Source organism: Myotis brandtii, unplaced genomic scaffold, assembly GCF_000412655.1.
Source record: "Myotis brandtii unplaced genomic scaffold, ASM41265v1 scaffold514, whole genome shotgun sequence".
Lineage (NCBI taxonomy): Eukaryota > Metazoa > Chordata > Mammalia > Chiroptera > Vespertilionidae > Myotis > Myotis brandtii.
In genome coordinates, this window is record NW_005369591.1 from 976,413 (window position 1) to 981,435 (window position 5,023).

At 34.4% G+C, this 5,023-nt stretch overlaps 1 long non-coding RNA gene across 1 annotated transcript; it reads right to left on the reverse strand.

The window, feature by feature from the left end:
- Positions 1-213: 213 nt before the first annotated feature.
- On the reverse strand, positions 214-550 carry LOC106727994. Its single transcript, XR_001364224.1, has 2 exons — positions 497-550; positions 214-243 (listed from the first exon to the last, which is right to left on the reverse strand). It is a non-coding gene; the product is annotated as an uncharacterized LOC106727994 (long non-coding RNA).
- Positions 551-5,023: the final 4,473 nt, after the last annotated feature.

Here is a 5,023-nt window from a genome sequence, read left to right on the forward strand (position 1 = left end):
ATCCTCTATTGATTACTATAGTCTTGTAGTATAGTTTCCTATCAAGTAGCATGAAATCTCCAAATTTTTTTTTTACAGAAAATTAAACTTTATTGACAAAGTATTTTTTCACATATAGTTTCTGATAAACACTTATTTTTATTAGTGTTTGAAAACAAAATTAATTTTCAAAGTTCTATTCTTAAAACGAACATGATTACTTTCTTTTATAAAAAATTCTTTATTGTTTAAAGTATTACATATCTCTCCTTTTTTCCTCCATTGACCTCTCCTCAGGCACTCCCACCCTGAGCACATGTCTTCACCACCCTAGTGTCTGTGTCTGTGTCCCCTGGTTATGTTTATATGCATGTATTCAAGTCCTTTGGTTGATCTCTTACCCCCCACACCCTTCCCTGCCTTCCCTCTGAAGTTTGATGGTCTATTGGATGCTTCTATGTCTCTAGATCTTTTTATTTATTTATTTGTTTGTTTGTTTTATTGTTTAAATTATTACATATGTCTCCTTTTCCCCCCATCAACCCCTCCCTGTCCACTCCCATCCCCCCAGACAAGTCCTCACCACCCCAGTGTCTGTGTCCATTGGTTATGCCAATATGCTTGCATACAAGTCCTTTGGTTGATCTCTTACAGCCCCCAATCCTGCCCTCCCCTACCTTCCCTCTGAAGTTTGATGGTCTGTTATTTGCATCTCTAGGATGCTTAGTGACTTTGAGCATGTTTTCATATGTCCCTTGACCTTCTGTATGTCCACTTTCAAAAAGTGTTGATTTAAGTCCTTTAATCATTCTTTTGATTAGTTTATCTTCCTTTTGTTAAGTTGTATGAGTTCTCTATAACCCTCTGTATCTCTCTTGCAGCCCTTATGATTCTTACGTTGTCTTTAACACCGGCCATTGTAATTACAACATGTCTTGGTGTGGTTCTTTTTGGGTTTCTCTTGTGTGGGAGTCTTTGTGCTTGTTTGACAATTTTTCTTCCCCTAGTCAGGGAAGTTTTCTGTCATTATTTCTTCAAATCGGTTTTCTATTCCTCGCTACTCTTCTTGATCTTCTGGCACCCCTATTATGCAGATGTTGCTTTTTATTTCATGTTGTTCCAAAGCTCCCTTAAGCTCTTCTCCTGCTTTCCATTTTTTTTCTTCAATTGCTGTTCAGATTGGGTGTGTTTTTCTACCCCATCTTGTTACTCACTGACTTGTTCCTCTGCTTCTTCTAGTCTACTGTTTAAACCTTACATTGTGTTTTTTATTATAGCTATATCATTCTTCATTTCATCTTGATTCTTACATATGTTGATAATTTTCTCATCCAGCCTGTTTAGGAATGGTATGAGCCTTACTCTGAATTCTTTCTCTGACATATTGCTTGCCTCCACTTCATTTAGGTACTTTTCTGGCAATTCCTCCTTTTTTTTTCTCCTTTGGGGGGTTATTTATTTGTGTACCCATTTTTGCTGTCTCTTTCTGGACCTGGGCTCCCTGCTTAGGGTCTGATGGTTTGAAGCCCTTAGCAATTCAATGATCTAGGACTCGCTAGAATGGAGGCTGGGTCTGCCTTGAGTTTCACACCTTTATTTTCTCTGCTCTGAGTTGTCACCTGTTCTCCCCCAGTCTGGTCCCTCAGTTGTCCATATAAGATTCTAAGGGTTGGTGGGGGTGCATGCACAGTTCCTCTGGTATGAGACTCCCTCTGAGGGCCCAGAGTCCTCTGGCATGCAACTAACTGTGTGGCCCTGGCACCCAAGGCAGGATGGAACTCTATGACCTCTGGCAGCACACATGCAGTGTGGTCATGTGACATGTGGCTGGATACAGCACATCACACCACCAGCTCTGACTTGGGCCTGAGGTAGGGCATGTGCCAGGTGACAGCTCTGTCCATGCCAGAGGGCTGAGCAAATTTGTTCTTCTTTCTCAAGTTTTGGGGACATTTGTGGTTCCATATAAATTTTAGAAATATTTGTTCAGTTTTATAAAAAATTCCTTTGGCATTTTGAAAGGAACTGTATTGAATATGTGGATTGCTTTGGTAATATGGACATTTTAACAAAGTTAATTCTTCGTATCAATGAGCATAGTATAGCTTTCCATTTATTTGTGTTTTTCTTCAATGTCTCATAATTTTCCATATACATGTCTTTTGCCATCTTGGTTAAATTTATTCCAAGGTATTTTTGTTTGTTTGTTTGCTTGTATTTTTGATGCAATTGTAAATGGGATTGTTTTCTCAATTTCTCTCTCTGATAGTTTGTTATTGGTAGGTAAAAATGCAACGAATTTCTGAATATTAATTTTCTAGATTTCTGCTTCACTGAATGAATTTATCAGTTCTAGTAGTTTTTGATAGAATCTTGGGTGTTCTCTCTCTCTATATATATAGTATCATGTCATCTTCAAATAATGACAATTTTATTGCTTTTTCAATTTGGATTCATTTTATTTATTTTTCTTGTCTAATTGCTGTGGCCAGGATTTCTAATACTAGAAGTATTAAATAGATGTAGTGAAATGACACCCTTGTCCTATTTCTGATCTTAAGGAAAACACTTTTAGCTTTTCACCATTGAGTATCATGTTAGCTGTCTGTTTGTCATATATGGCCTTTATTATAATGGGGTATGTTCCCTGTATTCCCAATTTTCTTAGAATGAGAATTTATTCCTTAATAATGGATGCTGAATTTTGTCAAATCCTTTCTCTGTATCTATTGATACGATCATATGATTTTATCCTTCATTTTTTTATGTGATGTATCATGTTAATTGATTTGTGTATATTAAACCACCATTGCATCCTAGGAATTAATTCCACTTGATTAGGGTGTATGATCTTTCTAATGTATTGCTAAATTTTTGTTTCTCTATATTTTGTTGAGGATTTTTTCATCTATGTTCATTAGGAATATTGGCCTATAATTTTTTTTTGTAATCTCTTTATCTTGTGTTGGAATCAGGATAATGTTGTCCTTATAAATAAACTTGGTAGCCTTCCCTTTTCTTGAATTTTCAGGAATACTTTGTTTATAGAACAGGTATTAATTTTTCTTTGAGTATTTGATAAAATTCATCTGTGAAGCTATCTGGTCCAGGACATTTGTTTGTTGGAATTTTTATTTTATTTTATCACTGATTTGATTTTGTTAGTATTTATTGATTTGTTCATATTCTCTGTTTCTTCTTGATTCAGTCTTGGAAGACTTTATGTCTCTAGGACTTCTCCTCTTTCATTTCTGATTTTATTTATTTGGACCTTCTCTCTTTTTTTTGATGTATCCAGTTAAAGTTTTATCAATCTTTTCAAAGCCAGCTTTTGGTTTTATTGATCTTTTGTACTGTTTTTTAAACTCTACTTTTTTATTTCAGCTCTGATCTTTATTTTTGTTTCTTATACACACTTGGTATTTGTTCTTTTTTTAGCTTTTTAAATGCAAGGTTATATTAGTTATTTGATTTTTTGTTTGTTTGTTTCTTGAGGTTGGCATGTATTACTATGAATTTCCCTCTTAGAACTGCTTTGGCTGTATCCCATAGATTTGGTGTTTGTGTGTTTTCATTTTTGTCAAAAAATCTTTTGATTTTTTCCTTAATCTTGTTTTTAACCCATTAATTCTTTAGCAGCATATTTTTCAAACTTCATGTGTTTGTGTCCTTTACAGTTTTTCTTTAATTTAATGTTTTTAATATATTTTATTGATTTTTTACAAAGAGGAAGGGAGAGGGATAGTTAGAAACATCGACGAGAGAGAAACATCAATGAGAGAGAAACATCGATCAACTGCCTCCTGCATACCATCTACTGGGGATGTGCCTGCAACCAATGTACATACCCTTGACCGGAATCGATCCTGAAACCTTTCAGTCTGCAGGTTGATGCTCTATCCACTGAGCCAAAGCAGTTAGGGCTACAGTTTTCACCTTATAACTGATTTCTAGTTTTATATCACTGTGATCAGAGGGATGCATGATATGACTTCAACTTTCTTAAGATTTTTATCCCATTGATGTAAATAGGATGTTAAAGTCCTCTTCTGTTACTGTATTACTGTCAATTGCTCCTTTATGCCCATCAGTATTTGCTTAGTATATTTAGGTGCTCATACTTTGGGGCTGAAAATATTTATAAAAATGATGGTCCTCTTTTTTATGGATCCCTTTATTATTATGAAATGTCCTACTTTGTCTTTTGCTATAGCATTTGTTTTAATTTCTATATTGTCTTTTAAGTATTGCTACCCCAGATTTTTGTTTATTTGTTTGCATTTGCATAAAATATCTCTTTTACATTTCTTACTTTCAGTCTGTGTGGGTCATTTGATCTGAAATGGGTCTCTTTTGGGTGGCATATGTATGAGTCTTGCTTTATTACCCATTCAATCACCATATGCTTTTTGATTGGAGCACATAATTTATTTACATTCATAGTAGTTATTAATAGATAAAAATGTATTGCCATTTTATTATTTGTATTTATTTTTATTGTTTTCTTATTCTACTTAAAGTAGTCCCTTTAACATTTATTGTAATACTGGTTTGATGGTGATCAACTCCTTTAGTATTTTCTTGTCTGGGAGGCTTTTTATCATTCCTTTGATTCTAAATGATAGCTTTGCTGAGAAGAGTAGTAATTTTGGTTTTCATCATTTTGAATATTTTGTGCCAGTTCCTTCTAGCCTAAAATTTTCTATTTTAGAATCATATGAAAGTGTTATGAGAGCTTCCTTTCTCTTGATGCTTTCAAGATTTTATCTTTCTCTCCAACCATTCCCATTTTAATTATGATGTGTCTTGGTGTGAGCCTCTTTGGGTTCATCCTGTTTGAGACCGGGTTAGGGAAGTTTTATCCAAATAGGTTTTCAATCTCTTGTTTTCTCTTTTATCCTTCTGGTGACCCTGTGATATGAATATTTTTACACTTAATGTTGTCCCAGAAATCCCTTAAGCTATTCTCACTTTTTTAATTTATTTTTTTATTTTTGTTGTTCCGATTGGGTGGTTTTTTTTTCAGATTGCTGAGTTGATCCTC